Genomic DNA, 13,126 nt, shown 5'->3' on the forward strand with positions numbered 1-13,126 from the left:
TATAAAACTAAAGGTGTTGCAAACTATTATTTATAAAACTAAGCAAATTATGAAATTTTTGTTTCCTTAGAAATAATAGCTTGTAACACCTTTAGCTTACAACCTGTACATACTGTTTGTAAGATATACTCTTTATAAGGCTGGACATTATAGACGCGCGCGCTATTTAACTTTAATATTTCACTGTTACTATTACACTATTAACCACACAACTGTCAAATATGCTATGACAGCCGATCATGAAGTAAGCACAAGAGAACTAAATCGCATTGCGGAAAAGCGACAACAATATTTCGATAGATTCGAGTATGGATGGCATGCCCTTTTTAGAAGAGGATGCGTAACACTACAAATGCATGATATCAGTACAAAATTACCTTTTTAAAAAAAAGGTAAAAAAAAGGCGCCAAGTACACGCGCAATGTATGGTGTAAATCCAAAAATCTTAAATAGTAGTAGCTTTATTTCTCCCTAACAAAATAATTCACAAAATTGCGTCATCTAATTTAACCCAAGTGATATGTACCTAACAAAATAATTCACAAAATTGCGTTTCTTAACGCAACCCAAGTGATATGTATTTTAAAAAAAGATGTGAAATCTTTAAATTGCGCCAACTACAAAGAGAATATATATATATTGCTTTGAAAAATAATTGTAGTGCAACTACTCTTAAAAAATAAAACAAAATTGTGTTACCTAACTCAACCCAAATGGTATGTATTTTGTATTCTGAGAGTCTTTCTATCAACCCAAGTGGTAGTAGTTTTAATTCTCCTTGATAAAATTATAATATTACAAAGAATTATTTTAATCACAAAGAATTAAAGAGGTAACATTATAAAATAAAAATATTTAATTAAAATAAAATAAATAAATTTTTTTGTAAAAAACTTGGCGCTGCTTTTTTAAGGTCAATCCAGACAAACTTGCATAGGCATATGCATAAGCATATGCATAAAGAGATGGATTGGTCTATTTCCTTTTGCACATATATATGAACCAATCAATTTCTTACGCTTATGTTTATGCGCTATGCAAATTTGTCAGGATAAAGCGGGGAACACAGACTTTTGCATAACGCATAATACGTAAGGTCCATACATATGTGCATAAGGAAATAGACCAATCAATTTTCTTATGCTTACGCATTATGCGTTGTGCAGAAGTGTGTGCTCCCCGTTTAAGAGCCTCCTCACAAAACTCTCGTATGATAGCATAGCGTAACGTAACGTGGATCAACGCACAAGAAACGTATCGGTTAGAGCCTCCGCACAAAACTTTCGTATGGTAACGTAACGTAGATCAACGCATAAGAAACGTATTGACGTATAACGCCATAACCGATACGTTTCTTGTGCGTTGACCCACGTTTCGTTACACTACATTGCCCTACAAAAGTCTTGTGCGGAGGCCCTAAACCTTAAAAAAGCAGCGCCAAGTTTTTTACAAAAAAAATTTATTTATTTTATTTTAATTAAATATTTTTATTTTATAATGTTACCTCTTTAATTCTTTGTGATTAAAATAATTCTTTGTAATATTATAATTTTATCAAGGAGAATTAAAACTACTACCACTTGGGTTGATAGAAAGACTCTCAGAATACAAAAATACATACCATTTGGGTTGAGTTAGGTAACACAATTTTGTTTTATTTTTAAGAGTAGTTGCACTACAATTATTTTTCAAAGCAATATATATATATTCTCTTTGTAGTTGGCGCAATTTAAAGATTTCACATCTTTTTTTAAAATACATATCACTTGGGTTGCGTTAAGAAACGCAATTTTGTGAATTATTTTGTTAGGTACATATCACTTGGGTTAAATTAGATGACGCAATTTTGTGAATTATTTTGTTAGGGAGAAATAAAGCTACTACTATTTAAGATTTTTGGATTTACACCATACATTGCGCGTGTACTTGGCGCCTTTTTTTACCTTTTTTTTAAAAAGGTAATTTTGTACTGATTAGCATATCGCGCAAGAATCATCGATATCTAAGTAACAATTAATCAAATATATACAGTAGGGGAGACCGGGGCTAAGCCGACAACGGGGCAAACTTGACACTAGGCTTTTGCCAATTTAAATCTATCGTAGAAACTTGCCTTTCCTACTGTAAATGCGTCTTTATGTGCCAGTATTATCAACGGAATTTGGTAACATTCTGAGTTATAGTGTAATTTTTAACGCGACATAAGCGTTTTTGATAGTGAAAAGTAATTTTTCTGATCTCTCGAAAATGTCTACTCTTTCATCGAGCTTACTCTTGCGAATCTACCGGTAAGTGATTTTGATGGGAAATTTGATGCTCTATATGAATCCGATAATCGTTTTTGGATATTTTCAAAATTTTCATGTTTTTGAAGTGACAAAGTGAAAAACGACGTCCGGGGCAAAGTCAACACCACGCCGTTTCGTCGGCTCCCAGTAACAACGATGCTTGTCATGCAGCCGTATGGCTCATGACAAATGTATGCGCACGTCCGATCGCGAGTTTACCTGCATTAATTGTTTTTTCAGACATGAGTTTAGATGAAGATAATTGAAAGTTCAACAATTTTGTTCTCATTATTTCAAATGATTGTTCTAGCTACTTTATTCCGAATTTTTGTACTTTTAAATACACAATAAACAATGTATTTTCATTTCAAGACTGCCAAACGTTTCCAATTGAGTGCAATTGCACGAGTTACGAATCATTTATAGACTCTTTTTCTCAGTTAACTAGTTTCTGCTGCATTGAAATCTTGCATAGAAAAAAATGTATTAACATATCGCGCAAGAATCATCAATATCTAAGTAAACAATTAATTAAATATATACAGTATATATGCGTACATCTGGATTAATCCGAAAGCTTAGTCTCCATCTTTTGAAACATAAAATAATTTTATGCCACAACAGTGAAGTGCGGAATATTAAATAAAATGCGCCATTTAACAATAACTTCTAAGGTAACAAGTTTAATCTACGGTGACCTAAATTTAAACGTGAAAAGAAATTAAATTTTTTCAATGAGTTCTCGAATCGTTCCAATCAGAAATAGATATAAGTCACGTAAAACGAATTTCCTAATTCGTCTGAGTTATTCGATACAATGTTCTAGTTTAAATGTGACACTACTTTGTAAAATGTTAAGTTTTATTGTTTTCTCTACTCTACGATCAATATAGCAATCTTTATAAATTTTCTTTCTAAATAAAAATATTCTACACAATCGGAAAACTATTTTACAACATGAGTAAAGAACGAAGTCAAAAAGCGAAATAATCAATTTTGACGCGATTAAAGGGGATCATCAATGGCGATTGTATTAAACTCCTAGTCCATACTGACTAAGAATCGCGGAATTATGCGTGAAAATTGTAGAGTTTCTTGACAACTCTTATGTACAGATGGATTCAAGTGTTTCTGGCTTCATTCATCTGGTCCCATGCCTACTTGTTCAGCATGTCCGTTCATTACCAGTTCTTCAGTAAGAGAAATTAGCTTTAAAAAAATCAATTAATTTCAATTAATTTGCGCATCTGCAAAGAGATTCTCGAAGATTGGATAATAATAACTACTTACCTCATAATTTTGTATCATAAAATAAATATTTGCATAAATATTAGTTTGAATGCGACCTTCAATCTGAGTTTGGGCAGCAACTCCCTTTGAGGAACAATTTTGTACCACATTGTAAGCTTCTGTCGACCATTTACCTGCAAAGGAGTAACATCAAAGTATAATTACATATCCAAAGACTAATAATTTTGAGTGTAAGATGTATATATCTAAAATCTACTTACACGTAGGAGTTGATAATAATCTCGTTGATTGGAAATGTGGCTTGGATCAGTCAACTCGCGAAACTGTAATATAATAATAAATCGATTAGAATTTTCGGATACATTACTTCATACGATTCTTTCACACGATGACGGTTAATGTTAATTTCGATTACCTTATTATTATGTTTCGCGTGTTCTATACTTGTCGTCATGACGAAACATCTGACCGAGACATTGCGCTTCTTGGCTATCTCAATGTATCTCTTTCTCGAAGCTGGATCAGGATTGGTATTGTCTATAACTATACTTTTTCCTTGATTCAAGTATTGTTGGACTGCAGGCAATGCACTTCTGCCAGCTGCCTAAAGTGTCTCTGTTGACGTATCCGTATTCTTCAGATAATTCTTTGCAAAATGCGATTTTCCGGAGTCTGGACTGCCGACCATAAGTACCACCTGTTAATGGATATCTATAAGCACGAGGAAAGAGCGGGCCTCTGTTCACATTTGACGTTCACGATGATATTCGTGTTATGCACGATGCTTCTGTCGAAATCGAGGAATCACATGCCGGAAAAAGTTTTACTTAGGTATTTATCATTAAAAGAATACTTTGTATAATTCTCTTTTATGTTATTTTTTATTTTTCTCATTAGATCATGGTACAAGAGGAACGAGCACATTTTTCCAGCGAGTAGATGGGAACCTTTTGATCCAACGAAAAGTTACGACAAGTATACAGTGTCGGATAAAAATAGGAAGAAAGATAAAATCTGATAAACTTAGATTCAACGAATTGTCCAAATTCGTTTAAAGGATTCAGATTCAAAGGACTGTAAATATTATAGCCAGATAAATAACTTTGTTTCATCGTACAATTGATTCATTATACAACAGATCGTAATATATTACAATATATATACTATATATATATATTATAATATATACATATATATATATATATATATATATATATATATATACCGGGTGAATCTTAATGGATGCACCAACTTTTTACCATAGGAGATGAGTTACCGACCGCAACTGTAATGAACCGAACGATCCATAGGTGACACCAGCTTAAATCGACCGCTTCGATCGACGAGTCCGAGGTGATGTACAGGCAAGTTAAAAACTGTGAATCAAATAACGTATATCGTATGTACATACTTTTCTAATATATCCAACTGTCTTACGCATTTTTCTTTTTACATATAATTTTATTTAATAACACGATTTCTTATTATTCTCCATCTATGCGCAACGTATTTACCGCATGTACTACGTTTACGCGAGCGTTACTTTTGTAGTAACTTACGACAATTCACTCGTTTACGCAGAGTAAATTATCGTAAGTTACTACAAAATTTCCTTTACGCGAAGGAATTATCGAAAGTTACTACAGAAGTAACGCTCGCGTAAACGTAGTAATATAGTACGGGATCCGGCCGCGTGATTTATACGTTTATCTGTTATTTTATCGAAATGCGATTTTAATGGATGATTACATATCAGGTCATACATCGCGGCCGGTGTGCCTAGCAAAATCTTGCCGCAAGTACCCTCAATTAGAGCTGTTTTAATTAAATTTTTTAAGACAACTTCGTTCATTTGTTTGCGAAGTAAATGAAGCGTCATCTGAAAGAGAGTGATCTAAAAAACTTGAAAAAAATAGGTTCCACCTCTCAGTCTGCCGCAACCTCCTGGCAGCCAGATGCAAACAGGTTCTTTTTTGTTAATTATCAACGTTCATCGTGTATCGAGACAATTTTTACACAAATTGAAGCTAATTTTTCCTCTACACGATGGAATATGGTTGCCTGCGTAAAAGCTGCCGCAACTAGTGGTTGCCAGCATTTGAATGACTCGTTCTCGCCTGCGCGAGCTCTTCAATCTTACAATGTGTTACAATGGAATAATCACAGCAATTTCCTTGCATTTCTTTAATATTACAATAGTTCCTAAATAAGTTTTCAAAAATTCCTTTTATAAATAAATTCCGCCGCTCATTTGTCTTCCGACTCGTCTGAACTCGCAACATCATACTCCAAATCATCAGAATTATCATTCGCGTTTTCAGATCTTTTATTCATCGACACGCGCAATTTTTGTAAATTCGATGTGGCAAAATGCTACAGATCCGTGTTGTATTAAATTACGCGCTGAAGATTGCGGTTGGTTATTAGATGGTTTTTTGAAGCCAACGTGGTTCGTTGGGTACCCAACGCCGTTGAAAGTCGAAGATGTATTGCGCGTGTCGATGAATGAAAGTTCTGAAAACGCGAATGATAATTCTGATGATTTGGAGTATGATGTTGCGAGTTCAGACGAGTCGGAAGACGAATGAGCAGCGGAATTTATTTATAAAAGGAATTTTTGAAAACTTGTTTAGGAACTATTGTAATATTAAAGAAATGCAAGGAAATTGCTGTGATTATTCCATTGTAACACATTGTAAGATTGAAGAGCTCGCGCAGGCGAGAACGAGTCATTCAAATGCTGGCAACCACTAGTTGCGGCAGCTTTTACGCAGGCAACCATATTCCATCGTGTAGAGGAAAAATTTAGCTTCAATTTGTGTAAAAATTGTCTCGATACACGATGAACGTTGATAAATTAACAAAAAAGAACCTGTTTGCATCTGGCTGCCAGGAGGTTGCGGCAGACTGAGAGGTGGGAACCTATTTTTTTCAAGTTTTTTAGATCACTCTCTTTCAGATGACGCTTCATTTACTTCGCAAACAAATGAACGAAGTTGTCTTAAAAAATTTAATTAAAACAGCTCTAATTGAGGGTACTTGCGGCAAGATTTTGCTAGGCACACCGGCCGCGATGTATGACCTGATATGTAATCATCCATTAAAATCGCATTTCGATAAAATAACAGATAAACGTATAAATCACGCGGCCGGATTCCGTACTATATTACTACGTTTACGCGAGCGTTACTTCTGTAGTAACTTTCGATAATTCCTTTGCGTAAAGGAAATTTTGTAGTAACTTACGATAATTTACTCTGCGTAAACGAGTGAATTGTCGTAAGTTACTACAAAAGTAACGCTCGCGTAAACGTAGTACATGCGGTAAATACGTTGCGCATAGATGGAGAATAATAAGAAATCGTGTTATTAAATAAAATTATATGTAAAAAGAAAAATGCGTAAGACAGTTGGATATATTAGAAAAGTATGTACATACGATATACGTTATTTGATTCACAGTTTTTTAACTTGCCTGTACATCACCTCGGACTCGTCGATCGAAGCGGTCGATTTAAGCTGGTGTCGCCTATGGATCGTTCGGTTCATTACAGTTGCGGTCGGTAACTCATCTCCTATGGTAAAAAGTTGGTGCATCCATTAAGATTCACCCGGTATATATATATATGTATATACAGGGTGTATCATAATGTTTGGTACTTTTTTCATATTTAGATAGAGCGAGCCAAACTGAGTCGAAAAGTCATGTACCATTTTGCAATTTTCGCAATAGTTGATGAGTTATTAATGATTAAAAATCGCCGTATTGGCCCGGCCCACCGCCAAATCCAAGCGCGCGGCGAGATGCGGCCGCCCCGCGGTCGGCGCGCGGGCAGTTGTTTACTTCAAGCGGCACGAGCGGCGCGTAACGCCGGGCCCCCGTCCTGAGCGATGATAGTTTCTCGCCTTTTTTAAATAGAAATAAAATTTTCTAACAACATAGAAAAATTTTTTGTGCGTACTTATGTACATACGTGTGTACATGCATACACAGTAAAATATCAATTGTACTGCTTAAAAAAGCGATTACTCAATTTACTTTTTTTCTGTTAGTAAGTAACGGTTGTCTTTAAGAAAGAATATTTTCTTGATAATAGTCTTAAAATGTACAAATTTTAGAAAGAGTCTTTATCATGTACTCGAAAGAAGAATTTATACTCCTTCAAAGAACATAATAAAATTTTATTAAAGAAAAGTCAAAATAATAAATAAAGTAATATGAGGACCCTCGAGATTAAAATAGGAGAAGTCAAGGCTATGAGGGTCAGACGCAGATCACAGTGCGTAATATCAGAAATAACTGATTTATTCGTCGTTTTGATACATTACATCGATCCGTACGTTTCGGCTCAGCTTTGAGCCATCTTCAGCGGTAGTTACACAAGTTAAGTTACACGTTCTCCGTACCGTATGGTGAGTTTACTGATTCAAAGTATCAGAAACATAGACCAATTGATCCATATCTGTAAATTTGTTCAATTAATGTTGAGATATTAAAAAGATCTCTTAGGAAACTCACCATTCGGTCTGAAAAACGTGGAATACAGAGCCATGTACATAATGAATACTCTCTGCGAGAAGACTTGACGATCTTGTCGACACGACACACAATGATATGAAAAGTCTTGCAAGAAGAGGCATGTCGTAGGTCAACACACCGGCGAGGATTATAACATAGCACGATTTGACACCGTCTCAAAATGACACGGATTTTTTGCATCATGCATATGTCACGGTTTTGAGCAAATTGTAATCCATGCTCATGAACTTGGTCGTTAGCAAATCGGGGTTTTACTATTGGTACATGCAATATTGTGACGGTGTCAAATCGTGCTTTGTTATAATCCTCGCCGATGTGTTGACCTACGACATGCCTCTTCTTGCAAGACCTTTCATATCATTGTGTGTCGTGTCGACAAGATCGTCAAGTCTTCTCGCAGAGAGTATTCATTATGTACATGGCTCTGTATTCCACGTTTTTCAGACCGAATGGTGAGTTTCCTAAGGGATCTTTTTAATATCTCAACATTATTTGAACAAATTTACAGATATGGATCAATTGATCTATGTTTCTGATACTTTGAATCAGTAAACTCACCATACGGTACGGAGAACGTGTAACTTAACTTGTGTAACTACCGCTGAAGATGGCTCAAAGCTGAGCCGAAACGTACGGATCGATGTAATGTATCAAAACGACGAATAAATCAGTTATTTCTGATATTACCCCTTATGAAAAAAAACTATTGACAGCGAATTAACTATTGGACTTTCAATAGTTAACTATTAAATTTGAATAGTACGTACTATTCAAATCTAATAGTTATCCAATAGTTAATTCGCTCTCAATAGTTTTTCAATAGTTTTTTTTCATAAGGGACGCACTGTGATCTGCGTCTGACCCTCATAGCCTTGACTTCTCCTATCAAAATAATTAGCAAATCGAATTTTTGTTTTAATTTTATATTCTTAACTGAAGAACTGAATAATTAGAATTTAGAATATTATTTATTTTAAGTAATATTATCAAGAAAACATTTTTTGTAAAGATCATCGTTACTTAAAGGAAGAGAAAATTGAGTAATTGGTTTTTTTAGCACTAGAATGATATTTTTTTGCGTGTGCGAATACGGCACGCCGTTTTGCTATTTAATATCATCATAAAAATTCTACCAAATTAAATTGATACTCAAAGAAAAGAAATTATTATTATGTCTAAATACTTATAATTCATCGAATTATTATTAAGCTATAATTGAAAATGCAGAATTAAAATTATGTCTAGACAAAATATTAATTCTGAATTTATTTTATGTTATGACATAAAAATTTTTCGGGAATTAAAATTATGTACATAATTGTAATTCACGAATTTTACTTATGTACACAATTTTAATTCTTAAATTTGTATTACGTACATAATTGTAATTCTCGAATTATACTCTTTTTCTTTTAGTAAGTAACGGTTATCTTTAACAAAGAATATTTTCTTGATAATAGTCTTAAAATGTACTTATCACAAATTTTAGAAAAAGTCTTTGTCATGTACTTTGTCATGTACTTTGTATGAAAAAAGAATTTATACTCCTTCAAAGAACATTATAAAATATTATCAAAGAAAAGTCAAAATAATAAGTAAATCGAATTTTTGTTTTAATTTTATATTCTTAATTGAAGAATTAAACAATTAGATGCCTCTTCTTGCAAGACCTTTCATATCATTGTGTGTCGTGTCGACAAGATCGTCAAGTCTTCTCCCAGAGAGTATTCATTATTTACATGGCTCTGTATTCCACGTTATTCAGACCGAATGGTGAGTTTCCTAAGGAATCTTTTTAATATCTCAACATTAATTGAACAAATTTACAGATATGGATCAATTGGTCTATGTTTCTGATACTTTGAATCAGTAAACTCACCATACGGTACGGAGAACGTGTAACTTAATTTCTGTAACTGCCGCTGAAGATGGCTCAAAACTGAGCCGAAACGTACAGATCGATGTAATGTATCAAAACGACGAATAAATCAGTTATTTCTGATATTACGCACTGTGATCTGCGTCTGACCCTCATAGCCTTGACTTCTCCTATTTTAATCTCGATGGTCCTCATATTACTTTATTTATTATTTTGACTTTTCTTTAATAAAATTTTATTATGTTCTTTGAGGAGTATAAATTCTTCTGTCGAGTACATGATAAAGACTCTTTCTAAAATTTGTACATTTTAAGACTATTATCAAGAAAATATTCTTTCTTAAAGACAACCGTTACTTACTAACAGAAAAAAAAGTAAATTGAGTAATCGCTTTTTTAAGCAGTACAATTGATATTTTACTGTGTATGCATGTACACACGTATGTACATAAGTACGCACAAAAAATTTTTCTATGTTGTTAGAAAATTTTATTTCTATTTAAAAAAGGCGAGAAACTATCATCGCTCAGGACGGGGGCCCGGCGTTACGCGCCGCTCGTGCCGCTTGAAGTAAACAACTGCCCGCGCGCCGACCGCGAAGCGGCCGCATCTCGCCGCGCGCTTGGATTTGGCGGTGGGCCGGGCCAATACGGCGATTTTTAATCATTAATAACTCATCAACTATTGCGAAAATTGCAAAATGGTACATGACTTTTCGACTCAGTTTGGCTCGCTCTATCTAAATATGAAAAAAGTACCAAACATTCTGATACACCCTGTATATTGTAGCTACATTGTATTTTTAAGGACTGTGATTTTAATTCATTCAGTTATGTGATAATATTTAATTCATTTACTCGATTATGTAGCTCTACTAAATTACAGTCCTTTGAATCTGAATCCTTTAAACGAAATTGGACAATTCGTTGAATCTAAGTTTATCAAATGTTATCTTTCTTCCTATTTTTATCCGACACTGTATACTTGTCAAAACTTTTCGTTGGATCAAAAGGTTCCCATCTACTCGCTGGAAAAATGTGTTTGTTCCTCTCGTACCATGATCTAATGAGAAATAACATAAAAGAGAATTATACAAAGTATTCTTTTAATGATAAATACCTAAGTAAAATTTTTCCGGCATGTGATTCCTCGGTTTCGACAGAAGCATCGTGCATAACACGAATATCATCGTGAACGTCAAATGTGAACAGAGGTTCGCTTTTTCCTCGTGCCTAATTGCAATATTACATACATTAAAATAACATGCCAACATTGTGATATTGCTTCATAAGTTTTATCATTTAGTATCTTTACCTTAGTTACAATAAAATCGTAAAACGTATAATGGTGCGGTAATATAAGAAAGATCCTTCTTGACATACATTAACTGATCTGCCATTACTGTTTTAAGCTCGCTGAATTCACGCTTCAGAACTTCTAAACATCTCTGAAGAAGCTGATAGATAGAATTACCTGTATGTGAAAATTTAATTTATGCAGTAGAACATTATATATCACGCCAATGTTACTCCAAAAGTGACACTGGAGTATTTTAGTAACTTAAAAATTCTCTAAATTACTGAGACATTCACCTTTCTTCATTATAACACTCCGACGATAGCCAGATCCATCCCAATAACTGAATGTGATCTCAATTTCTTCTTCCTTCAACGCGTTCTGCTTTCTAGCCCATTCTTGCCTCAATTCTTCCTTAAGTTTATTTTCCTCCTCCTCCCTTTCCCTATCTGGCAATAAACTTGTATCTACATCTGGATTTTTCTTAATCTTCTTAATCGCGAGGCCATCAGATTGCTCATTTTCTGACTGCGGGGATTTTTCGGCATTGTCTTCGTCCAGATTAAAAGACAAAGCTTGAATCTGTCTCTTCTGTTTGTTCTTTTCTTTTCCTGCTCTTTTTCACGTTCCTTGTATCAAAGCATGATATGTATGACTAGATGACATTCAGAGCACTGGGCGAAAATCACATAACATTCAGAGCACTGGGCAGAAATCACATATATATATATATATATATATATATATATTCACGGCAAACAACATATATAACATCGTGTTATTTTTATTACATTTAGGAAAATTATTTCATATTAACTCAATAGGCGTTAAACTTGCATACATAGGGAGCTTTCCAGCAAGTGACACAAGCCGACACAAACGTCGTTCTATCTTTCTTTTTTGGCAATGAGTAACAAAGACAAAACGATACCTGTGTCGATTTGTGTCGCTTGCTGGAAAGCTCCCATAAGTGAATCTCGCGTTTTATGTAAAATTTTGTAAGAAATCGGTAATCTAACCTATACTACGTTTACGCGAACGTTACTTAATTCTGTAGTAACTTACGAACGATACGATAATTCCTCCGCATAAACGGGAGATTTTATAGTAACTACGATGAGATATCGTTCGTATAAGTTACTACAGAAGTAAATACTCACGTAAACGTAAACTATTATAATTCCTGTCACATGCACTTAGTCGCGTAAAAGAGTCACGGTGCGGTTTCGCTTCGCGTCGTATAATAATAGGATAATTACATGTAAATAAAACAATTACCTTGAATCAGAAAAAATATTAACGTCGCGTCGCGTAAAGAGTCACGATCGGTCTCGCTCCGCGCGTATTTGACGTGGGACACTACCGTGTTATAGGTTAACTGACTGTGTGACAGCGCGCTAAACGCACTATCTGCACTGCGCGCAGTACACACACGTATACATCGAAACTGGCGATACTAGCAGCACCGCCAGTGTCGAAAAAGTGAAAGTGACGCGACTCCAGCCAATGAAATGATGGCATGGCATGAGAGACGGTCGACGTAGACGACGACGACGTATCTTAAAAATAAATTTTCACATTTGGACTTTGCGTCGCTATATCTCCGCTCGTAGGGCACGTAGCGGAAATATTATAAGAGAAACCCCCCCCCCCTAATTCGACCCCAAGCTATCGATCAAGCCTACTTAGAACTTGATCCGTTCACTCGTTATCGAGATCTCAACATCTCGAGTACTCGCAACTCATCGCGTCGCGTAAAAGAGTCACGGTCGGTCTCGCTCCGCGTGTACTTGGCGCGAGACACTACCGTGTCTCTTGATTTAGAAAAGAAAGTTTTTAATTATAGACTTAGTCGAGCTCGAAGAGTAATCAA

General features: G+C 34.9%; 1 long non-coding RNA gene across 5 annotated transcripts; it reads right to left on the reverse strand.

The window, feature by feature from the left end:
* Positions 1-4,156: 4,156 nt before the first annotated feature.
* LOC139779025 (uncharacterized) lies at positions 4,157-12,767 on the reverse strand. 5 transcript variants are annotated; one of them, XR_011719772.1, is made up of 4 exons: positions 12,532-12,765; positions 11,550-11,927; positions 11,272-11,430; positions 4,157-4,236 (listed from the first exon to the last, which is right to left on the reverse strand). It is a non-coding gene; the product is annotated as an uncharacterized lncRNA (long non-coding RNA). The 5 variants fall into 5 exon arrangements; XR_011719773.1 differs by having other exon boundaries at positions 4,176-4,250; positions 12,532-12,767; XR_011719775.1 differs by having other exon boundaries at positions 4,198-4,216; positions 12,532-12,767.
* Between the last annotated feature and the right edge of the window lie 359 nt (positions 12,768-13,126).

Source organism: Temnothorax nylanderi, unplaced genomic scaffold, assembly GCF_030848795.1.
Source record: "Temnothorax nylanderi isolate EJ_2023f unplaced genomic scaffold, tnyl_v1.0 TNYL_tig0206_pilon, whole genome shotgun sequence".
NCBI classification, from domain to species: domain Eukaryota; kingdom Metazoa; phylum Arthropoda; class Insecta; order Hymenoptera; family Formicidae; genus Temnothorax; species Temnothorax nylanderi.